Source organism: Pteropus vampyrus, unplaced genomic scaffold, assembly GCF_000151845.1.
Source record: "Pteropus vampyrus isolate Shadow unplaced genomic scaffold, Pvam_2.0 Scaffold152, whole genome shotgun sequence".
Lineage (NCBI taxonomy): Eukaryota > Metazoa > Chordata > Mammalia > Chiroptera > Pteropodidae > Pteropus > Pteropus vampyrus.
This window is the reverse complement of record NW_011888933.1, coordinates 3966434-3993004: the sequence shown is the minus strand read 5'-3', so window position 1 is coordinate 3993004 and position 26571 is coordinate 3966434. Positions and strand designations below refer to the sequence as shown.

At 34.3% G+C, this 26571-nt stretch overlaps 1 protein-coding gene and 1 non-coding gene across 2 annotated transcripts in view; one reads left to right on the top strand and one right to left on the bottom strand.

Annotated features, from left to right (window-relative positions):
• Window positions 1-26571, top strand: part of PARD3B (par-3 family cell polarity regulator beta) — a 948153-nt gene that overhangs the window by 141735 nt on the left and 779847 nt on the right. The window lies entirely within an intron of this gene.
• Window positions 17430-17548, bottom strand: LOC111745360. The gene has a single exon (XR_002782611.1). It is a non-coding gene; the product is annotated as a 5S ribosomal RNA (ribosomal RNA).

Sequence of the window (26571 nt, the reverse complement as noted above, 5' to 3'; positions counted from 1 at the left end):
TGGCAATGAGCTTTTAAACCATAATCCATTTACCAGACACAGGAGCAGCATTATTATAATCTCTGTTTTAAAGGGACTTCACTACCACTACAAAATAAGATGAAAAAGTGAGATAATTAGTTCGAATCCTAGCAAAGGATTAGTGCTGTCTGGGTTCAAGTTTACCTATTTTTGTAATGTATTTTAACTCTTCTGCATGAAGAAGCCTAACTGGTATTATTCTACAGAGTTGGTGAAAATTTACACTTACGATATTGCCAGAAAAAAATTGTACTCCCATTTGTTTCTTTTTTAAGGTAATTTAAATGAAAAGGAAAGCATCACTTATCTTTTTTTTTTCTGACATGCTCTCTGCAGTCAAAATTTCCTCATAGTCCATATGACTAATGTAGAAAGAAGTCTGCAAGACTTCATTTTACCTTACTTTTTTTGTCAGTTTAGATTAAGAAGTAATTAGAAATAATGCTTCTGGATATTTAATGACATGAAATTCACCCAACATCCTTTGAGACAATATTGAGTTTAGATAAAATTACAGCTCACCTATCTTCAAATTGGCTAATAATCTCTTGCAGTTAGCATACGGATAGAAAGCCAATCCAAAGAGACATGGATGGATGTATATAGACCTTGTGCCAAAGCCCATATACCTCAGTTCCTAGAAAGGACTCTCACTACCTTTGCAGCTTAGCTTGAAAGGATGAGGCAGGAAAAACAGACACAGAATCAGAAAGCAGCATAGGTTGAGGCCACCCAGTACACTTCTGTAAAGATTGAAATTAGAGGTTAAATCATTTTCTACTTAAAATCAGACAAGGAGCTAATATAGTTTAGTCAGTTTTCTAAAGAAATGAGTTTCTAAACTTCTGGCAGCAGAAGTAGTTTATGTGCGATCTTAACTCTATTATTCCTTTGGCTAACACTGTGCATGGTGCACACATGGTGTCTCTTTGGGAGATTTTTTTTTTCTTCCTTAACTTGCTTTCCCATTAGAGCCCCTTTACAGGCAAGCCATGTTTTTACCACAATGCTCTATTTCTATCCATATTTTGTCAAAATATTTTTGGAGCAGCTTTGGAATTTTGCATCTTATGATAAATAATATTTGTGTAAAATTTGCGCTGAAACTTAATAATTATCCAGTGCGACAGTCATTCTCAATGTTCTTCAGTTTTATGTATCAGTCTGATGATTCAAGTTCATTGGGATAGATACCTAAGAGTTTCTAGCCTTACAGTGTCTCTTTCCTGGCTGCCCAAGGCTACTGACTTAGTTTACTTAACAACAACTTAATATTTTATTGAGCACTAACAGTGGCCCAGAATGTCTTTGGCACTTACGTATTTTATTTTAGAGCAACCCTGCAGGCAGGAACTATTTATTACCCCTATTTTTAATTTCTGATAATAGCCACAGAAATTGTAAGTGACTTGCCAAAGACTACACAGTAGTATCTGGCAGAATCAGATTCTAGAACCTAGAATTTAAATTTCTACACTCTATTTTGTTCTTATACGATACACCAAGCAGTGTATTGGGTGTTCGTATCTAAAGTTTCTAATTATGAAAATTCATCAATCATAAATTAGCATAAATTTGTTTTTACACAGTTCCTATCATTTTTAAGAAAAGATAATAGGACTATGGTGTATAACAAAATTAATTCAGAATTACTATGTCATGCATGTATAGTGAACTTCAACTATCTTTGCCTACAGGCTGCATCTAATTTCTTGTAAAGGGCTTCCAGTTTTACCTCTGTTGATTTCTCTTGCGTCCCCTTTTCCAGGTCCCAGATTACTCAGTTCAGTTACAGTTTAATTCTAAGTAGACTCCATAGAGTATATTTGTTGTAAAATCAGTATATGCGGTTTCATAGATAAATCTTTGTTCTACTAACTACTTTTCAGATGGATTGCAGAGTGCATAAATTACATGCTGTGCTGTCTGCAGTAGGCAGAATAATGTCCCCCAAAGATGTCTACATCCTAATCCCAAGAACCTGTGATTATGTATGCTACATGGCAAAAGGTTTTTGCAAATGTGGTTAAGTTAAGGACCTTAAAATTGGGAGATTATTCTGGATTATTTGCATGGGCCTAATGTAATTACAAGGGTCCTTATGAATGGAAAAAGAAGGCAGGAGAGTCAGTGTTAGAGAATTAGGATGTGAGAAAGAGTTGACTGTCCAACGTTGGCTTTGAAATTGGAGCCAAAGAATGCAATCAGCTTCTAGAAGCTGAAAAATACAAGAGAATGGGTTGTCCTGTAGAGCCACCAGGAGGAACACAGCTTTGTTAACACTTTGATTTTAGCCCAATGAAACCCATTTCAGACTCCTCACCTCCAGAATTACAAGATAAATTTGTGTTGCTCAAAGCCATTGTATTTGTGGTAATTTTTTATAGCATTAATAGAACACTCACACACTGTCTCTTATCCAATTTTAAACTTTTAAAGTGATGTTGGTCTATTCCAGTTTCATGCTAACTGGGCTTTTACGATCTTGTAGGACAAGGGAAATATTTTATATTTCAGGTTAGTTGATTGTTCTGTCTATCCCTTCCAGAGTTCATCACAAATCGATTCTCAATTCATTGGGTGAGCCTTCATCTCTGGGCCTTAAGTGTTATTCTGTTGTATTGTGTAGAAATCATTTCGGTGCCACACCCAAGAGCTATGTAATATTCACTTATCAGTTTCTCAGCGCAATATGTAAAGGCCCTAAGAAGCCTAAAGATTGACGTTTAATAAGCCACTGCAAAGCTTATTGTTCATTATTGCTATTTTTGAGTATGAGAACCTGTGCATATTGAACTTTTTTAATGATTGTTTTCCTTGTTAATTGTCATTACTATATCTTGATTTGGTTGTTGAAGACAATTGCAGTATAATAGAGAAATACTGCAATGTATAACTTTTATTATGTAAATTGGAGTACTGCCATGATTTTACTAAATATACAAAAGTAAAACTATATTATGTGGTAAAATGCAATGGGAGAATGCATCTATCTTTGACAAAACTTTGAATGTCATCGGAGTTCATTTAGAGAGATGTCAAAATCTGTACTCCAGCGAGGGTTGTTGGCCCGTAGAGGGTGGGTTGGCTTCCTGGATCATAGGATATCTGGTACTCAGATATTACTGTTTCAGTTCAGCTTTTTTCCTTATAAGTTGTATGTTTTGGGGCAAGTTTCTTCATTTCTATTAGCTTCAATTTCCCTATTTGTAAAATGGATGTAATATTAATTTTTATCTTATAGGCTTAGTGTAGGCAAAATATATTAAGTTTTAAGTACAGAAAGGCATATAGTAAGTACTTAAATATTAGGTATTATATTAATAGTATTATTGTGGTAGTGTTATTATCACCTGTGTGCTTTGATTTAACCATTAAATGTTTTAAATTTAAGTATTCAAACATCAAATAAACTATTTTGCAGTGCATTCTGTTTTGTAAACCCCGTATTAAATTAATTTAAAAGTTATTAAGTTGTTTAAATTAATAATTTTATAGAAGGATTCTTTATTATGATAAAACATTGGATTCATATATTGAGAAGTCATAATGCCACTATGACTAACTTTAACATTAAAATAAGAAATCTATTATCAGAGTATAGTATTTGGTACTATAAAAAATATTTAAGATCTAATGTAATTTCGAAATGGAGACTAGTTTGCACACTGAGTGAACCGGTGACCTAAAACCAGACACTGTCCAAGTTGCTTTCTGAGCACGCTCTGTTGCCCTCTAGTGGAGCCCATAGATACCTAGATACCAGCTTACCATAGATGCTCCCTGAATGTGATGATGTATTTGGTTCTATTAATTGTTAATATATTTTTAGTACAACCCACCAACTCAGTTGTGGATAGTAAAGCAGAGTTTATATTTCAACCAGCAATTGTTACTTCTTCATAGTCACCAACCATACCGATATTTACCTATGCTTTTTGAGTTTTCTTAGAAGGGCTAAAGCAAAATCTTTGCATTTGAAAAACTCCCTCTTTTCGTTTAGACTTCTTTCCACCTTCCTATTCACTGGTTGAAAGTTCAGTGTGGCTGATTGCGATGAAGTATAACTTTTTCAGTGTGCAGTTAAACAATCTATGAGATATATTGTGTTTTTCTGGGGATAGGGGATGCTAAATTAAGCTAGGCTCCTTAAAAAAAAAGGTCTTCAATTAATTACTTCATTTTTGAGTCAACTTTTTCAATAAGACTCCCATTTCAAGGGAAAACACCTATTTTAAACCCTTGACTTTTAACAAATTAGAATATGATGTTTTATTTTTTTTTTCTTTTAAAGTTTTTCTTTGGTTCACAGGTATTGAAGTTTTGAAACCACATTTGAGAAGAAACTTGCAAAATTAAATAAATGCAGAAGCCCATTAAAAAACTAAAGGATTATCTTGACCAAGAAATTTCATTTCAGTCTTTTAGAGAATATTTTCTGCTTGTTGAATTACAAAATTATACAATAATAATAGAATAATAACCAGAACAGGTCTCAGCCATCATATGGCCTAAGCCCATCATCTTGCAAAAGAGAATTGTCTGAACCAGGAAGAGCTTAAAGGGCTCCATGTTTCCAGCCGACGTCTTTCCATGCCTGCATTTCCTCCTTAGCATCCTGATAACATGTGGTGCAGACTGAAACTACCCAGTTTCCTTCCTCCAAGTTAGCTTCCAACATTCAGCTTACTTGTTTTGGTCAATAGGAACGTCTCCTAGCCTTCTAGGTTTGAATATGAAGTTGTCTTTAAATTTTAGTTATTTAATAAATCTAATTAATCTTTCCTTTAACCTGTTTTGTTCTTTGTATTTCCACAGCTACCAAATTTAAATCCATAAAATCTCATTCAGGTTACCTAATTGATAAAGAATTGGTGGTCTTGCCTTTAATTTTGTCCTTTCCCTTCAACTGTTGCATGGCGTGAGTGCAAGCAGAGTGGCTAAGAGCTTGGATTCTGGACAGCAAAGGCAGTGCATTTTTGGCTCTGCTGTGTGTGTGACTTTTGTCATGTTGCTTAACCTCTTTGTCTTTAGTTTCCTGAAGGACAATTGGAGCAAAAGATAGTACCGGTTTTACAAGTTAATACATTTAAAGTGTTTAAGAGAGTACCTGGCCTGTAGTAAGTCAGCACTATGTATTAGGCTTTATTACAATTAATGTACTACTATCGTTAACATAGATTATATTATTCCTAAAGTATTGCTTAAGTCATACCATTCCTTCCAGTGTATACTGAATCAAGTCCAAACCTCATATCCACACATTATGTTCCAAGGTCTCAGAATGCCCCCAAACTTTCTGTCTCAACCTTTTGTAACCTTAATAATGAAACGACTATACTGATTGTTCTATGTACCGTGTGCTTTCTTACTCCATAGCTTTCTTGGTGTTTCACTTGTCTAGTCCATCACAGCCCGACTCCCTGCCTATGCACTATTCATTCTATATGTTATAGAATGTAAGCTTCATGAAGAGAGGATCTTTGTTTTGTTCACTGCTGTATTCCCAGTGTCTGTAGCAGTGCCTGGCATTTCATAGCTGTTTAGATAGTTGTAGAATGGAGCAGAATGCACGCATGCATGAATGAATATGTATATGTTTTCAAGTCTTGAGTAAGCCATTTAACCACTCTAAACTCAGTTTTTTTTCCTTTATAAATGATATCCTTTTCATAGTATCATTGGGAAGGTTGAGAAGTTGTATGTGAAAATTCAATGGAAATTATATAGTACAATGTACACGTAAAATGTATTTATTTCTGCTGCTCGATTCTTATTGATCTTTCAAGATCCAGGTCAAATTGTATTTTTTTCCAGTCATTGTTTGCCAAACATCCCAATCCTACGTAGATTTTCTGTGCTCTGTAATTTTTTAGACATCATTAGGTATTCTTTTTTTTTCTTAAATACTATTGCCTAGTAACATTTATCAATTATCATCTTGAAATTCTTAAGAATTTTATTGTGATTTAACTTAAGTCTGAATTTTGTATCCCTAAATGTCTTACATGCTCTTTTATGACTGGAATGGTCTTTTAAAATATTTTTTAACACCTGGACTTCTTAACTGTGATTTAGTGTTTAAACATGTTTGATTTTAGTTAGTGATAGAGTTGAAACTAGAATTGAAGATTTCTAATAGTCCTTTTTCTTTCACCAAACTATGTTGTCTCTTTTAAATATTTCATTAGGAGGCAGTTTGTGGGCATGTTTCAACCCCAGCAGAGTGCTTTGGAGTCATTGCCTTTGTGATCTTACTTATGGCAAAGACAAATGGTGTTGGGAGATGGTGACTTAAACCCAAGCAATCTGGATGGTGATCATATCAAATATATACTCCCTGGTGCCTTCTGAAGTTTAGTAGGTTGGAAACTATAAAGTGTGAGTTTGTGTGTGTGTGTGTGTGTCTGGGGCATGAGAGAGAATCTGTGTTCAGATGTATGTGTGTGCAGAGTGTGCGTGCTTGTTGTGCACGTCTGTGATGCAGTTTTCACCAGAGGTTAAAAAGAAAATATCAAGTTTGATGGTGCTGTTAATTTAGCTAGTCTTTTTTAAAATATAAGAAAATGTTTAATATATGTATAAAACATCAAGTTTGGTTTGCGGGAAAAAGACTGTAAAGCTTTCTCTTGCATTTATGTTTTACTTAGAGCTAAAAATGTAATTCTAAAAAAAAAAAATCAATGAACATTTTCACCATTATAGCATGCCTATAGCCATGTGTTACGTTATTAGACCTAGCTCTACCAATGTTCTCTCTCACATTAACTTCTTTCTAAGCTATTTATATAAACATTTCTATGCCCAAGAGGTATGAGACCATTATTTTTTAGATACATCTATTTTTGACTTACATAACTTACAAATGGCAGTTTTATTAAAATACCTGAAATTACACCAAGCGGAAAGTTACATAAGTTATAAAACATCCTTTTTAAAAAAGGCAAATGCCTTTGGGTGCTAATTGGGCATCACATCAACAATATCTAAGTATATGTCATTTTAATCAGATTTCATCCCCCAAATATCTAGCTAAAATCATTTCCATTAAAGGAATATTGTAGAGCGTTATGTGGCAGAGCACTGGGCTTTGGCAGTTTGAATCTAGGTTTTTCTTATTGTTTTAACCTTTCCCAACCTCAGTTTTCTCAGTAGTAAAATCAGTTACCCTTTTCCCACCAACCACACTGGGTTAGTAGGATGATCACATGAAATTAAGTGTATGGTGACACTTTGAACTATGTTGTACCAAACAACTATAGTACTTTTGTTCTTATCCCTTAAATCAGGGATCCTGAGGTATTTAGGCAAACATTTACTTGTTTGTCTTCGTCTTGCTGTGGTGTAAGAACACTGAGCCAGGGGAGAGAAACCTGAGAGAGGTTTGGAAGGAAGGAGGCAATTACATGAGAAGAACAGTCTTCTCTTCTTGTCATCCAATGAGGTGTTCAGGAAAGAAGGGACCTCTTTAATTGGGAAAGAAGGCAGAGGTGAGAGTTACAGGAAGAGTCAGGTTCCCGAAAGGAGGAGGATTGAATTTGTCCTGAGAAATTTAATGGGTGGGAAGAAAAGATATCATACACACAAGCCAGGACAGAATATACTACAGTACATGGACACTTTCCCAGAGCTTTAGGAACCTGATAACTTTTGTGTAGATGTGTTTACTACCTGGTTCCTCTTAATGACTGGCTGCAGGTTTCTTAAAATGGAAAGAATCTGGGTGCTTCTTAAAGTGGGGTGTGTGTGTGTGTGTGTGTGTGTCTGTCCACCTTAGAATAAGAGAGATCTCAAGAAATAAGGTGAAATGTTATGAAAAGAAAAGCACCTGAATACCTGAGATCCCATGATTTAAGGGAAGAAAAAAAAAAAAACAAAAACGGCTGAGATACTGCTCAGCACTGACAAGTGACTCCTGAAACTTAAACAAGTAATTTTTTAGTTCTTTGGTATTTTCACCAAGAGATATTAGCTATTCAACAATTTTTTGAGACTAGCCATGTGCCACTCTCCTACTATGCTAGTTCTTCTATTTCCATGAGTTCAGACTCACTTTATATTATTAATTAGCTATACTGTGAGTCAATTAGACATTTTTGGGCTGCTCTTGGAATCAAATTAATGTTTATAACACTTGTATTGAGGTATGTGTTCCAAATTTCATTTACACGTACAGATGCCTTACATTTATAGATAAATTTTTAATAAATAAGAATATTTAGTTTCCTTAGACTTGGCTTTTTAAATTGTTGCTTTTTAAAGTCCTATATAGGAGTATATAATTTTCTGTTTAAAAAATAAAGTGTATTTCCCTATGATGATTATAGAAACTTCACTTAAAGACTTTTGGCAGGATTACTGAACTTTATGTTTACTGCTTTAATTTAAGTTCTCTTTTTAGCATCCCTTGTTTTGATGTCATGAATCAATTTTGAAGAATCAAGTGACATTTCCTTAGCAATCCAGAAAAAAGCCTACTTGTGCAGATTTTAATCAGAGAACTAAAATAGTGTAGAAGCTTGTTCATATATAATACCTATTAATCTCAATTCAAAATATGTTACAAATGAAACACACATATTTACACAATACTTAACCATAAGCAGACCAGAAAGATTGCAAACTATTATGATTTTAGATGATTCTGATAGCCCAACAATCTGAAATATGCAGGTGTATATCTGAACAAAAAGTTGAAGAATCTCATAGTTCTCGATAACAGGGTTAGAACTTGATTTTCTAGACTCCTAGCTTAGTGTAGCCACTGTGTACCAGTTCAAAATGAACCTAACGTGATGGTATAATGTGGTGTTCTAAAGAGCCCATCTTTTAAATGGAAACTTTGCAAAGCTCTTGGGCGATTTATTTAAATATGGAAGTAATGTTGCTAAGACTGAGGAAACTGGAACTGCACTTGAGAAGAGAGGATTCAAGGGAACCAGCTGAAACTATCCTCAAATATTTGAGTGATCATAGAAAAAAATGAATAAATTCATGCACTGTTATCCCAAGAAGTTGGGCTCATGAAGTTTTAAAGTCCGTGTCAGCTCAATAAAATGAATAGCTCTTCGATAAAGCACATGCTGCCTTTTAAAGCAGACTCAGTCATTGAGGGTATATAAGCAAGCCTTGAGCAGACATTTATCAAAAATTCCTCTTTTAGATTTGGAGTTTCATTAGACCCTCTATAGACCAACTATGAGTCCATGAGGCATGCATTTCAACCTAGAAATTTAAGGTTGGCCTATATAGCTGATTATACTGCAGCTATACTTTTGTTTGCTTACCCAGCATACATTCTCCACTTTCTCCTTCCTAGGAGAACTCTGAATTTGTTCAGGTGTCTCTCTTGCTTCAACATGCAACTCATATGGTTTGGTCTGTATGACCGCCCATCTCCAAGGGTGAGTCTGGATGGTCCTTCATCTGCAATCCAGTTCCCTGTGCCAGTGATTACGTTGAGAATGGTCATATGATTCAGTTTGTGCCAAAGATGCTCAAAGAGAGGTTTGCTGAGGCTTTCGGGGTAAGCTGTTTCCTTCATCTTGCGGGAGAAGTTTTCTCTGAATTTCATTCTGTTAGTGGCTTAGAACTGCTGCAGCCATCTAGCTTCTAGCATGAGGTGGTACCCATCCTGGGAGGAGAGCTAGAACCCAGGGCATCTCAGGGACATGGCCTCTGAGCCAGTGGACTTAGTCAACTCTGAAGTCCATCCTAACTTGGAACCTCTAGTTATATGTGCCATGTGTTACCTTATATTTAAGCCTGTTTGAGTCACATTTTTCTGCATATCACAGATTAAAGTTGCCCAATTGTGACCTACTATTACAGGAGTTTGGGTTCCATTTTCCCACTCCCGTTTATTCCCACTCAATTAGTGCATATTTATTCTTCTCTCTTTAGTTCTATATATCTTTAATTTGAAAAAATTTCTGAATTTTGTTCATGGTTCTTCCAAGTTACTTAGCTATTTCCTTTCAGAAAATTTCGAACTGTCGGTGAAAGAATTAAGCCCCTTTAGGTTAAAATGTATGTTTCCATTGTTTAGTTTGCACGACTTGGATTTAATAGGAAAGATTTAACGTGGAATTTTTCTATTTGGTGAGAATTGTATCTTTTATGTGAAATTCTTTATGATCTATGGTTGTTGATCGTTTTTTAGAAGGAAACAATTCATGATATTAAACTATTAGATTTATGCTTGTCTTAAACTCATTTCACTCATTCTTTCTTTCAAGAATTATACATTGACAATCAATATTCTAGGGACTGGGGAATCAAAGTTCTGTTTTCAGCCTTTCTAGATACTTAAAACATAAATAGTTAAGTCTTGTGTATTTTAGAGAGGAACACAGAAGCTGTTATTCTCAGGTATCTTTTCTTGATCTAGTCTTTCTAATTTTTATTTTAACAACATGGAAGAAATATTTGCCGCTAATCTTGAAATATTAGAATTTTCTTTAAGTAGATGTAATCTTATTTACATCAGAAAATAGAGACTATGTTTAAAGCAAACAAGTTTAAAAAAACAAAAAACAAAAAACAAAACTCAGGAGGTTTAAGAAGTTTGCCAGAACTTGGAATGAAGTGTAATAATCTTTTAAATAATTCTGCAATGGCATGAGATAATGTAGTTAATACTTCAGCTTCCCCTAAGCAGTGATGAAGTTTTATAATTATCAGGGTTTTTTCAAATCATCCAGAAAAATGGAGTCCTTGACTTGACATATGGTTCTTTTCCTAGCTTTTACCTGTCGTAAAGAGGTATCTAGGTGTCCCTGGTGTAGCAAGGGCAGCTAGGGAGCCCTGGGCCCCTAGATCCGGTAGAATGGGGTTTTTTTCTATGATCAAGGCAGTGGGAGTGGTCACAGCATTGGGAATCTTTTTGTGATAAAGGCAATGCATTTTATATACAAGTAACATAAAGACAGTGGTTCTTTACACTGTGACATTTCAATTGTGATCATTCTTTGCTAAAGTAGCTACATGGCAGTTAAAATCAGAGTTCTTTGAGCTAGCTGCATAACTTTCCCTTCTACTCAAACTACAGGGATATTTTGGTGCATTCAGAAAATGGAGGTTAAGTGAGAAGTGTTGGGTTTGGGGTCATGAATGTAACTGGTTAGAAAAATAATTTGCAGATTTAGTGTGCTGGAAAAAGAAAGTGCTGTCATAAACGTCAAAATAAAACAAGCAACAAAGAATAATGTGAATAAGAAAGTGATAGAAAAATGATAAAATAATATTGACATTTCCTTAGGGAGACCTAATGTCAAAGGCATAAACACTCAAGCTATTTAGATGTCTCTTTCCCAAATGGAAACTTCTATTTAAGGAAGTTAAGTATTTAACGGCAATGATTGAACATAATGGATGAAATATTTTGCACTTGACAGAGACTTCAATCTGAAATGAATCTCGTACTCATATATAATGCATTAAAATATGAAATGGAAATTCTGGTTGGCCAAGTTTTAATTTTAAGTTTTAGTATTTTTTTTTTTTAATATAAATGTAAACAAAATTTATCAAGTTGAGTTTCAAGAAAACAGACTGGGAACTTGTATACTTCTTGCTACATTGATATTTGAAATGAGTACTGAAGTAAAAGTAGAATAGTAAACATCCTAAGATACTGTTTTTTAAGTCTTTGCTGTTCATTGGAAGTCAGAAGTCGAAAATGAATATCAGATTTATTGAAACAAATGCTTATGGAAGTCTGTTTCCTGGTAATTTAATTTAGCATACTGCTTAGATTTTTCCAGAATTAAATATTTTCCTCCTAAATGGAAAAAATGTTTCTTTTATTCAACTATAGTATCTTATGGCCTGATGTCCCCAAAAGTAAACATGTTAATTTGGCATTTGGAATTTTTTAAATTTTAGTTATAACTTTATTTGAAAATTTAATTTTTATACAGTTAAAATAATCATGGCTAGAATATCTAGAGCACTATTTTATATGTGCTTTATATGAAATACACTTTATATGAAATAAATAACAGATTTTTAAAAAATTGATAGTGTCTCCATATAAGGAGAGGAATGTAGCTCTGGATTGAATTTTTGACAAACAGTCTTTTATTATGACATCTAGTTGATTAACACTTCAACCAAATCATTGTTTTAAAATATCTCCTTTCACTGTCTAATAGATGTAGAGCTGCAAGCATACACAAAACCTGGCATCTACTTTGTACTCCTCATCATTCATTTTGGGACAATGCCAGTGCCTTGGTTATAGTTTTAAAGTTCAATCTAAACGCTTTAAGAATTCATCTACGGCTAGACAATTTTTATACATGACTTTCTTTGAGTGACACAGATAGTGTCAAAACAAACGGTATCTTAAGCATAAAAGGTGGTAGGACAGGAGTTTTGAACAAAAGACACCTTTTCAGGTTTTTTTCTTTGGTTTAAATTATATAAAATTATTTTACTACTAGAAATTTAACACCTGTGAAATGTCAAAAATTAAAATACAAAATACCAAAATCATCTGTAAACACAAGCAGAAGTAATCATTGAAAACCAGATATATAAAATTTTTTTCACAGATATTCAAACATTAATATTACATAGTTACTTTTCATACAAAATTGGTAGAGTTACATGCTTTTCTTTGACTTAATAAATCAGTTTGCAATGTGTTTATTCTTCGAAAGGTGATTTTAATGTCGGTGTAATGTTCTCTCCTTATTTAAATGGAAATTTTTAGCTTCTTTTTATATTTTTTTGCTATAATTCTGGTCAATAATTAGTTTACGGTAGGTAAGTTGTAGAAGCAAGATGTATTTTCAGTATAAAAATCTTAGGATATTTTAAGAAGATAACTTTCAGCACTTTAAGTATAGAGTAGAATTCCTGTCTAGAAAACTGTCAATGACTACGTTAATGGAGCTTACTGAGCTGGTTGCTTACCTGGGCAGCTATATATTGGTTCCGATCTCTCACGGTGTTTGGAAGAAAAATTTCCATTTGTTTTACAAGAGACTAGTAGTAAATTATTAGCCGTAATTTGCTTTAAAAACATTTCTCCCTTGAAATATATATATGAAGAATTTAGGGCAAGTTTAACTTTTAAATCAGTTTTCTGTTTAAAACATCTATTTTCTGTTAAGCATTACTTTGTTGTGGATTTAATTTAACCATTGTCTGGGATTTTATTAATGCCATAGAATACCTTTTTTCACAAACTGAGAAGAAAAGTATTTGTGGTTGCCTTCTTCTGAGGAAGACTTTCCAAATATGAAAATAGTTATTATGGAATTAATTACAAGATCATAATTAGAATACCTTCTATGATTCTAATTAGAATTTATTTTGTTGAGAGTTTACCAAGTATGAGGCACATTGCTGAAATAATTACTTACATTATCTCATTGAAGCTTTGGGATTATTCAGTGAGGTAGATCTGTTGTCCCCATTTTACAGGTGAAGGAACTACTGCTTAGAGAGCATGCCCACGGTCACAGAGCCAGTCTATGGCTGCGTCAGGAATCAAACTCAGATGTCTCAAGCCAGCATTCTTAATCACTGTGCTGGACACAGAGTTAGCTTTTTCATGCTCATGGTATTTGGAACTCTTGAATTTTCTTTGTACTGGTTCACGTATAAAGTTTTTGTACCATGAATCCATACCCATTATGTAGTTTATGTGAAAAAGCAGTAAGATGCCTCTTGTTAAAGAGATTGGGTATGTAGGGAGAAGGGTTGGGTTGGAGAGTCAAAGGAAGTGACAACTAATTTATTTTCTGTTGCTTTATGCTCTTGTAAAAATCATAAAAAAAATTGGTTGTGAATCTCTTTACTTTTATGAAATATTTTAATTTCTGTAGAGTTGCCATGCATTATTCAAGATTATGAGATGATTTGAATTTCAGGAGCAGACAGATTTTCTGATGAGGATTTCAAGCTGTGTAATTATGAAACCCATATAGGTTAAAAGTTCAGAACTCGTTAGCTTAATCATTAAAAAATAACCAATTTCTAAGCCTGGCCTGTCATTTCATAGGGGTACAGTTACACTCCCACTTACTGAGGTGCTCCTGGCTTCTGCCTCATGTCCCACTGTGTCCCAAGAGTGTTCATGACTACCTACCACATAGCTTATCCTATATTACTGCATAATTTATAAAGAAAATTTGTATTTTATGGTAGTAAATTTGATACTATAAAGTAAGGCACATGTCTAGTAATTTCTTTAACACTTTTCTTGGCTCCTTAAAAATTCAAGGAAGTTCACGAATGAGTGCCAAATATCAAAAAAGTTCATTGGAACCTGTTACATGGTGTCAGAGCATACTATTAGGAAATAAATTGTAAAATTCCTTCAGAAAAAGCATAAATGTTTCAGAATAAGATATAAGGAAATGAATGTTCAAGTAAAAGAAGTAGCTCATAAAGGAGCATTTCTTATTGTGGTGAAATATATGTAACAAAATTTACCATTTTAACCATTTCACTGGCATTAGGTACATTCACGTTGTTGTACAACCCTCACCACAGTCCATCTTCAGAACTTTTCACCTTATGCAAATATTATTGAGAATATGTTTGGATTCATAGAGATGCTTATAACTGTTAAAGCTTTTGACTTTTCAATTTATGACTTTCAAATTAACTTTGAAGTTGGAGCTTTTGTTACTTCAGGTGAAACACATGACACTGAATGATATAAAGGAAATCTTTGCCCAGCTTTTGAAATACTGTCAGGGTCATGTTTATTTTCTTTGAGATGCAGTGATATTGAGGGGAAAACTATATGCACATAAACAGTCTTACAAAGACCATTTGAGATGATTAAAGATACTGTGATCAAACAGTTAAAGATGGAAAATAAAATATGGTATTTATGAGATTTTTGACTGGCATGAAGATTTTAATGCATATTATCTTGCTTTGCTAATCAAGGTGATTGAGATGCACTTGCCTGTTAAGTAGAAGTTGCTTTCGGCTTATAGTTATCAGAGATTTTACATTTATCTTCTTTTCATTTGAATGCTACATAAACCCTTCCCTTTAAATCTGAGAGGGTCACTATTTTTTTTTTCTTAGAGTAATACTGTTACATGTTGAGAATATATATATTTTTAATGCTTAGAGAATGATAACAAAAAAAGAATTATTTATTGGTTCATTTCATGCTTGGTAAGATTCCAACTGTCAAAACATTATAAAATTTTGAACCTAGAGGCACATTTCATCACCAGAGTACTAATTACTGCAGAGAACTGGAGCGAGTTATTATGTAGTAGTATTTATTAGAGCTGCCCAATTTTAATATTTTTTGGACTAGAGACATTTAAATAAAAGGTTAAGCTGTTTTGGCACAAAAGTGGGAAGAAAAACTCACAATGCGTGCAACACTGTCAAATATAATATAGGAAGGGAGGAAGTAATTGAAAATTAGCCACCTACTTACACTGAGACTCAACATCTTATTTTCAGAGATGCCCTGAGCATGGCCAATATTATTCTTGATTTATTTTCATTTTGTTTAGTATTGGGCACCTGCTTTCTGCTAGGCACTGGTGATGTGAGGAAAATGTGACAGACAAGTGTTTCCCTTCAAGGAGCCTCAATTCTTGCAGGGGTGGGGGAAGAGACAACAAGCAAAGCAGCAACAATTATACAGCAAGTAATGCTTGGTAGGTGCTATAGAGACCAACATAGCACAGTAAATGATTGGGGGTGGTGGGGGAAAGGGCATTTTAAGTAAAGTAGTTAAAGGAATCTCTTCTAGGACATGCCATTTAAGAATAGTCATGAATGAAGGTCATTTTGAAATATGTCATATAAAATTTTAATAATGAGGACACAGATATCTCTCTTATAGTATACATAGAATGAATAAAATTACTATAAGTAGAATAAAATAAATAAAAATAACTATAAAATAAAAGAAGCAAATATAGTAATATTATTAAATAAAATATAGTTATACTCTAATGGATGTTTATTAAATATCTGTCATATACAAAGCACTGACTAGTTACTAGACTAGGGAGGAGAAAAGATAAGGAATGTGTCTCTCCATTTAGGAAAATTACAATTCAGTGTGTCATTGCGGTTTCCTAAGAAAAGAGGAACTAGCAGTCCAAAGCAACAGGTTTTCTGTTTGGCCGAGCACTGACAAATTATGTTTACAGATCTGTCTCTTCATCTCTATCTCTCTCCCCTCCCCAGCTAATACTGTGAGGTCCTTCAGTGATGATCATATGTCCATTCAGTGCATAATAGGTGCTCAGTAGAGGCTCTTTGCTTGGGGGATTGGTTGAGTGATTGAAGACAGAAGACAGACCTTAGGCTGTTAAAATAAGGTTTTGAAGAAAGAGAGACAGCATAACTTGCATGTATTTGCAGGGGTGAAATTTATTTAAGAGTAGGAAAAAATCCATCAAAGTCTTAGAAGGAAACAGAGACAGCAGAGAAGATGTCAATATGCAAATGAAGAGATGAGTGATAGACTACAACTCCAAAAAATCAGGTAGAGTGTGGTTACCAGCGCAGGTCGGGATTGATCTTGAAAAATTTGGAGTGACATTTTTCTTTCAGAGAAAGGAGAAAAAATAAGATGTGTTGAATAGGTGAGAATGATTTTGAGATATAGAGGAAAAAAATCTAGTGTCACAAATTTAGTGAAGGAAAAAGGGTCATCATCTGAAATAAAGACGGATTAGAAGCTCTTAAAGACAGACAGGTTTTGGAATTTGAGGGTTTTTTTAGATTTTAGAAAGGTAGTAGATGCATGTACTATATACTAAGTATCACCTCCTCCCTCCCTCCCCCCGCAAATAGGAATAAGTCTGATGTGGTACCACATGATGATACACATTGATATTTCTTTTGCAAACATATTAATATTTACACTTAGTGGGATAAAGATGAGAAATGGCCTCCAGTCATCATAGTTTGTACCAAATTTATAAAAAGCTGGCAAGGAAAAAACCCAACTGGGTTTTCAGAGCGCTTTAGATGTTGGAATAATGAATAAGGCATTATGGACCTGTGGAACTTGCATTGTCTGTTTCTGTTTACAGGGATAATAGAGAGGATGAAGGTATTTACGGTTTGAAAAGAAGCAGGCTTTTTGAGCAAGGGAGTATTTAGGGTAGCTGCTGTGATGTCTGAGATGGCAAAGTGGTTGCTTATTGAACCTCATCACCACATTCCCGTGCCTTCCTATGCACCCTCCCTATGCACACTCCCCAAATAATATACTGTGAATGTTAAGTTTCAGGGCTCTGTGTATATTGTTATTGTATATATCCTGTTGTGACTTGCTTTTTTTCAGTGTGTGTGTGTGTGTGTGTGTGTGTATTTTTTTTAGGCGAGGCAACCCTTTGTTGACCTCACAGATTGCAAGGACCTTGTCAGCTTATTTTTTATTTTTTATTTATTTTTTACACCTACAGCACCTGGTCTTCCTAGGTGGTCTCCCATCCAAGTACTAACCAGGCCCAACCCTGCTTAGCTTCCGAAATCGGACAAGATCGGGCTTGTTCAGGGTGGCATGGCCGTAGACATGGTCAATATATTTTTAAGATTCAACCACATTCATGCATGTACATTTGGCTCATTAATTTGCACTGCTTCCTATTGAAGCACATTTGGACTGTATATAATTTTTTCTTTTGTTTCATTTTACTATTGAACATTTATATTTTGTCTTTTGAAGCACATGGGCAAGAATGTATCTAAGGTATAAGCAGAGAAGTAAATTTACTGGAAAAACATCGAGATAAAAATATTTTCATCATTGACAAGATAATGTCAAATTGTATTCCAAATTAGGTGTGCCAGTTCTCATTCGTTATATGTTTATTTTCTTATGTTTTATTGTGGTAAATATACATAATATAAATTTTAACCATACCAAATTTTAACCATACCATTCGGCGGCATTAAGCACATTCACATTGTTGTGCAAGCATCTCCATCATCTGTCTTCAGAAGTCTTTCATTTACCTCAGCTGAAACTCTCTACCTGTTAAACATTAACTCTTCATTTTCCCTTTTCTCCTCCCAGCCCCTGACAATCACCATTCTACTTTCTGTCTTTTTGAATTTGACTATTCTTAGGTACCTCATATAAATAGAATCATACAATATTTGTCCTTTTGAGGCTGGCTTCTTTTACGTAGCATAGTGTCTTTAGGGTTCATCCATGACGTAACTTGCGTTATAATTTCTTTCTCCTTTCAAGGCTGAATAGTATTCTAAAATATGTATATACCACAGTTGTTTATCTATTCATCCATCACTGTTGCTTGAGGATCATGTTGTATTTTTTCTGTCTAGCCCTGGAACAACAATTTCCTCAAGAAGTTCTGGTTCCTCTTATTGGAGAATGATATCTGGAAAACTCTACATCCAGTTTTCCCTATTATTACTGATGTGTTGTTTCAAGGCCCTCTTTGTGTACAGAGCTAGGAAATACATGTTTATTAACACATATATGTATGCACATTTATATTTATTTTTATACTTGCCCACCTTTATATCTATTAAAATCTCTGAGGTCATACTGATAACTCTGATTCCAATCCACTAATTCAGGCTTAATTCTAGCCTTCCCTTTCTCCTTATTTATAGCTCTTTTCTCTGAGAATGATAAATCTATCATTATCCTTAATATATACTTATTTTTGCTCAATCTTAATTATATATGAAATAAAATTTCATATTTGCTAGTCCATACCCCTGTATAAAGCAAATTTACTGGCTAGTGTACCATATTTGTATACTTAAATATTTGTTTCAAGCATAACCATAATACCCTTATTGAACCAGAAAAAAAAACCCTCTAAAAATCAACATCCAATAAATGTTCATATTTCCCTTTTGTCTTATAATTTTCTCTAACAATTTTTTAGTTTGTGTCAAACTCTAAATAAGGTCCCTACCCTTTCTGAGATTGAGTTATATGAGCCCAGTAAATTCTTCACTTTGCCAAGTTAGTTTGGGCATCAGTCACTTGTCACCAAAGTGCCCTGACAAAAGCAGGGTGATTGGTCAGTCAGCTCTGTCATTCCACAAAGAACAATTGGAGGAAACTTCTGATTTAAAGAAATTATTTCAGCAGAGAAAACCAGACAGTGAGAATATGCACATGAGCACTCTAGAGTTTTTTAGAACACCCCATTATACTGTCTAGTTATCTTTATGATATCAAAATTACATGAAATAAAAGCTCTGATACCTTTTTCACTGTAATTTACCAAAAAAAAAAAAAAATCCCAATCAACAAAACAAAAAACTCAGCATGAACTCATGGCAAGTCATCAGTAGCTAATACCTAATCACTTTGCTTGTGGATTCACCATTCAGTTTCCAATTTGACAATATGTTATAGTGATGTGCTGTAATTTTCATTTTAAGCTATACAACAGAAATGATATTACATTTAATGGCTGAATAGCTTCCATGTTACAATTAGAGGTATCCTGAGCAATGAGAGGTGGCAAATTATCCTTTAAAAACAAAATTACAGGACACTCACAAAGAACCGGCTTTTAAAAGGCTTACCAACAAGGCATCCTTGAAGTGAATAGGCAGTATGCTTCGCTAATCTCTACTAAACTCTTTCAATTGAGGTTTTAGTTGCTTTTGAAAGTAATGCTCTTTAGAAATCCTAGTGTACAGAGATCAAGAGTGACGAACTATTGGAGATAATAAAATAATTAAAATAGATTAGTAGTTACTAACCAATCATTTAAAAAATTTTAATTTAATATGGGATTCTTGTCTCTACTGATGACTTTGTATTTAACCCTAGTAAATTTTAATCCCCAGTGACACTCAGTGCAGTTTAAGAACTTTTTTTTAAATATGCTTTTTGGAAATCAATCATTTTTCTAATGGATGGGTATTTTTTCCTGTAGTTATCGCTAGACAAGAATTTTGCTTGTCATTTTAAAAATCTGCTTTTTAAGCTATTTCAGTTTATTCAACTTCTTAAAAAGCAGATGCTGTTTTTCTTTCCATTTCTGCTGCTGTTGACTATAAAACTGAGTATTCCTGGCACTTGATCAATTAAAACGTAAATCGTAACCAAGACTACTTTGTTTTGTATCCAGACTTCTGTGCAAAGCATATGGGAAGACCCAGTTTGAAATTTGCAAGACATTTCAGAGAAGATGATGGCCTTCTATGAAAAAGGAAAGACTTTGAAATGCTCGGTTCTTTCTAGCCTAATTAAAGCATCTTTACAAACCCCTTTGTCCCTTTGAATTAGCTTTTCAGGATCTAATGATGAAGTCAGAAGTCATGAGTCTTTTGTGGTATGGCTTCAAATTGTCTTCCCAACTTATTTTCCACACACGCCCTCACCCATCTCCTCTACCCCACAATTCTCTCCAGATCCGACTTTTGCTGTGATCCTCACTGCTGACCTTTCTATATGCTCCTCTCTCCCTTCACTTCCAGGCATATCTAAATCCATCCTCTGCAAATCTGCCATCGTCTGAGCTCCCATTCCACATTGCATTGACTCAAATTCTATCTGTTATGTAATTCCATAATTATCTACCTGCTCCACTTAAGCAATATTTCTCAATATGGACCATCAATCTTGCCTAGCGAGCACATTCATGGGACTTGACCCTGATGTACTGAAGCTCTCTCTGTCTCAAGGAGTGAGGCCATTGATTTACGTTTTTAACAAGTTTTCCAAGAAATTCTATGTATACTATCACTGGAACATTACTACATCAAAGTGCATACTTTAAAGGTAGGGGGCAGTTCTTAGTTGTATTTGTATCTCAGTGCCATACTTCCATTAAATGATCCATAAATGCTTGACAAGTAAATATTAAGATGTGGAACCCTGTACTTTCCCTGAGAGGTAATCATTATCTCCAGTTTGGTTGGTGTTGGCCCACATATATATGGTGTTGAATTTAGGATATAGCGTTTGGCTACTCAGAGTATGGTCCACAGACCAGCCACATCTGCATCACCCAGAAATGCAGAATCTTGGGCCCCACTCTTGACTTACAAAGTCAAAACCTGTAACAAAAACCCACAGAGATTTGCTTGTACATTAAAGTTCGAGAAGCACTTTCAGAGGGCCAGAGTTACAATGCATTCGTGGAATATAGTGGGCAGGATTTTAATCCTTTAGACAAGGAGTGACTATTTAATGAGACCGTAAGACCTGAAGCATTACAAGATGTATATTGAAAGATTGGGTACTTTGAGGAGAAGGTAGTGAGAATGGACTGTTAAAAAAAAAATTATGACATGCAGTGGAAGAAGCATGAATGGATAAGGTTACCCGATATCCTTATATTGGTGTAAGTTGGGAGAAATTTCATTTTTCCGTCATTTCTGCCAGGATTTTCCACAATGGACTGCGTACCTCATTCCCTTAATTATTGGAGAATGAAGCAGTTAATAGTGATTGTAGTTTTAATAAGGTAGTCTAAGTATTGGAAGCATAAACTAAGTAAGTACCTTTGCGGAAAACCCAAACATTTTTTAACTTTGTAGGAAATAGATTCAGTGGAAACTTGAGATATGGCTACATAGTTTTGAGGCATTTTAATTTAATGTTAAAGTATTTCTAACTTCTTTAAGTCCAATCAGTATGCCCACATGATTAAATAATGAAAAATTGTTAATTACTTCCACAGGGTTTTCCCCTCAATTGAATGTACATACTTGGAAACGCTAAGTAGAAAAATGTTACTTAAGTCTTTCCATTTTTCTCCTCTTTAAAGCGATCCTCCCATTCCCCCCAACCCCCATCTTAGCCCTGCAGTGCAAACAGGTGAAAGTCTCTTTCCTCTCTGTTGATTTCAGTTCAGCCAGTTTGAGAGCCAGGTCAGCGCAGTGGTGGCATAGATTGCAGGGAGGAGTGGCTTAGGGCTAGGGAATAAGGAATTCAGCAGACACCCAAAGTAATGCTGAATGGTTTAAATGAGTATACTTATAAAGTGAGCAGAATGAATTGTAGTAATCCCTATGTGAGCTGAAAGTGGGCAGGTAGCCAGAAAGCCAAATTAGGAAACAAAAAACTTGAGGGTAGCAGAAGTATAGGGAGAGATGGCTGTAGTAGTGACATTTTAAGGGATGGCACATTTTCCTGAGGAAGCTGCAGCAACAGTGGCCTAGGTGTGGCTGCTCGTGTGTCTGTCAGCCACTGACAACCAAGAAAGCACAGCTTCAGCTTAGTAATTTCTCAGTTTCTGTGCTCCATGGCCACAGCAATTGTTATTTGTGATGACAGTTCCATTGAATCACCTCAGACCAAATTTGCCTGTATTGCATGTCTTTTAATATTATGTGAATGTTCTAATTGTAGCACTTATGATGTTGAGGGGCAGAATCTAACTCAAACTAGTTTAAAGTTTGTTATTGTAATGAAACATGGAAATTTCAGGGAACCCTAGGGCAGAAAGGCAGGCCTCATGAGAAACGAAAGCAGGAATGGGAATGTTTTTAGGACCCAAAGCAATTCTTTCAGGTCTTACATGGTTTTATTCATCTGTATGATTCCCTAGGAGATCTAGTCTCTGTATCTTCTGTTTCTCTTCCCTTTTCCCCTTGATTAGTTCTTACTGCTTACTGACCTTACACATGGCCTCCATCCCCAGCATTGTCATGACTTATTAGGTTCAGTATCCACTGTTGACTGGCAATAGTCTCTTGTGTCTTGGATCAAATTCAAAAGGGAGTGAGAGTACCAGGTTTCTTTAGTTTATCTCTATAAGCCAAACCAAACAAGTGCTTGGCTGCTTTTGAGAGATGTGCATCCCTAGTCAGTCAGCTGTGTTGACTTTGGTCATATGACATATAAACCTGCTTCTTTTAGAGACTGCAGAAGCATCAGGTAATAAAATATACATGTATCATTGAATTTTAATCATGATCACCTATGACATGTTCAGTTAACCAACAGTGGTACAGCTCTAACTCTTTTCAAGACGCATTTGGTAGAATATACAATCATGAATAAAATACACCTTGAGAGAATTTATAATCTAGTGGAGAGATAACAGCCAATTAACCAAAACAGTTGTTCTCTAACAGTTTTGAAAATAGAGTATAGTTATAGCTGTGTTTTATGATACTGTTGAAATTCCTACTTATTATCTGACCTCATTTTGTAAAGACATGCTTCTAATGAAACTTTTCAAAAGCATGTTTTGTGGATTACTTTAGTTGAAAGCATTTTATTGTAATGGTTATAATGGAGTAATTATTTCATGGCAAACAAGGCTAATGCGGAATATTTGTAGACTGAGGTATGTTTTCAAAGCCTAGTGGATTAGCAAAGAGTTGAGGAATTAGGGCCAAGTACCTTCAAATGCTTGTCTCTTTATTTTTGAAATTAAAGCTGATATTTGAATAGACAGAAAATATGAGTGATGAACATCTTTGATCATCTTAATAGTAGATATCTTTAAAGTGTAAATTAACTGCTAATTTAATTCACTGTAATACCATGTGAAGTGATGTGTTTTTATTTAAAACCTTGTAATTTGGATGAAAATATGCAAATTTTTAACCACATGTAACCGTCTGGTAATTTCATTTTACCTTTTCATACAGTTCTTTCATAATACCAAACTTAGTTTTATTAAAATATTTTTATTGTTTTTGATTACATTAAAATAATAAAGAGACATCAGAAGCATTATTAATTCATACAGTTCTTTCATAATACCAAACTTACTTTTATTAAAATATTTTTATTGTTTTTGATTACATTAAAATAATAAAGAGACATCAGAAGCATTATTAATTATATAGTTATCTTTTTTATAATCACAAATTTCAGGATAATCTATATAATTACTTTTAATATACTTTTGCATTAGGTTAATATTTCACCTCATCATAGAATATAAATTAAAGGAAGTAGGTAACCACCTGAATCTTTGTTGTGATTATATAAGAACAATAGGTAACTCAAACTATTTAAATACTATTTTATACTTGTGAATAAATCTATGAAATGTATAGATTCATATCCTACTTCTCTGCTTTTTTTTCTGTTAAAGTAAAAATTTTAAGTATTTGCCTGTTGAAGTTACTTTCTTTTTAAAGATTTCTTCGTCAGTATTGGCAAGAGGTATGTAGCAATGCTGCCTTTAGAAGATTTTTATAAAGGTCAAATGAGAAAACAGTTAACTCTTATTTAGCGTTAGATTAATAGGTGTTTGGATTAATTATGCTAAAGTGAAAATAGAAATTTCATTCTTAAAATTTTAAATTACTGCGAGCCAACAAAAATATCCATATATGAGATAACATCTCTTATTTGTAGTCATATGTAACAAATAGAAGCCCCATTAGGTTCATTGCCACGTGGGGATTCCTGCCGCCCCTGGCAGTCTACCATGCATCTTTCACAGTTGTGGCCATACTGTGTTTTTGTCTGTGTTCTGACCAAATTTGAATGGAAGGATGGAATTGAGCCTTTTAAATATTTAAATGTGCTAAAATAACTTATACTAAAATACTGAAATCAAGGTAAAAACTGCATATTGCTTAACATACAAACAACAATTAAAATTATCAATCAGTTGGCAAAGGGATACCATTAAACAACTTGCTATATAATATGGGAAAGGAATCAGATGGTTCATAATTGGAAAAAGAAAAAATGAATTGATGGCTTTAATATTTTTAGTGAATTCTTGAAGCCAAAGGGAAAAATTAAACTTAAAAAAAATATTACTTTTCCAAAGATCTTGATCAGGCAATGCAGATTTGGTTCTGGCAGCAAGCAATAGACACAGAAACTTCAACCAGCATGCCAATGATTCAGAGTTAACCAGGAGGGATATCAGTGATGCCGGTTGTATTAGTTAGCTTATGAGTTCCACTGCTTTGACAGGGACCAGATGACAGTGGCTTAAACAGGATAAAAAGTTTATTTCTGCCTCATGGAGAAGTCTAAGCTGAAGGCGATGTTGGGAGTGGAAGCCAAGCATCTCTGCTGTCAGAGGTCTTATCACGCTACCAGGCGTTAGCAGTGTTTCTTAACCCTGTCTACACATTAGATTTATCTGGGGAGCTAAAAAAAGAAGAAGAAAAAAAGACTCCTGGGCTCTGTAGCAGACTATAAGTTAATCTCTGGGAATTAATACACTTCAGACTTAGTGAATCAGAATCTGTGGTCAGAACTTAGTCATTAGACCTTACGTTGCTACAAGGGAGTCTGTAGCTGCAGACAGTGTACAGCAAAAAATTGGTGGGTTTTATTACTGAAAAGAAGATAGATACTAGGGGATGACTAGTTGTTTTTTTACCTGCCAGTTAGAGTTCGATACACTTAACAATAATAATAACTTAAAGTCAATTGGTAGAGAAGAAAAGAGTGATGGAGTGTGAGGCTAGTTGGCATAAGTGAAATTAGGGGTGGTGCTCTGCTGAATACCTACAGGAGGTACAAACTGAGACCTGTGTGTGCCAAGCAGGTGAAGAGGGCCAGGTCTGCCCCAGAATGGAAGAGCTACTTTAAAGGGGCAGCTCTACCAGTTATTGCCATTTAGGAAAGTGGCCTAGGTTTTTACAGATCCAGATAGAAAGCTAGGTCTTTACTGAAATGTCAGCCAAATTTAACATTTTTGAGTTGGATATGATAAGAGCCACTTATAAATTTGACATCAATTTATGGCCTAATATTTAGAAGACAGAGCATTTTTTTCAGTGACAAACTAATGTTCCTCAAAATTCATTCTAATATTTAAAAATATATAATTTGCTAAAAGTGACAATAAAAGCTGTATTAATAGACAGTAACCTTTTTGCCATCTTAGCAAAACTATATGTGATACTTCTGTATTCCTAAGTTGCTGTACTTGAATTAATTTAAAAATTTTCTATGATGCTTGTAGAAGTCTAATTGTGAATAAACTTTTAATAAAATAAGCTTATAGATTTTGGATGCTTTAATTTTGTCAGCGATTTTGTGATATTTTTGACTGTCTTATTTGGCTCTAGTTCGTTAAGAGCTACCTCTGTATGCAGAGGCACTTTGTCAACCATAAGGCATTGTACTGATATTTTTCAGTTATTTGCACTGTGTCTGACACAAAAACCCTCATTGAATGAATGCTGAATAAATGATACATTTGTTGGATAATCATTAGTGTTTCTATCTCTAAGACAAGACATTTACTGATTTTAATTAAATTAATATCGATAGATAGGAAATAAAAATAAGAAATATTTCTGACATATTTTCTCCATTTTCATAAACTAGGTAGATTGAAGTGAGCTTTTTTATCCATTGGCAAATATTGGATCTCACAGATTCAGTTAATTACTTGATAGAAAGTTAACTCTTTTTCTTAGTTAGTCAGGACATTATTTTATGAAGTGGAATTTGTCACAACTTTATAATGACATAAAATACATTTCTGAAAATGTCTAACTTCTACCTTTGGATGTGTTTATCTGATAATATCTGGTTTTCAAATGCTTTGGCAGTGGCCACTTCTTGGATGACTGTTATTGAATTAATAGGTTTACTTTCTATAATTTAAATGAAAACCAGGACCTTTAGATGCTTCTCAGAATAATCATGTTTGG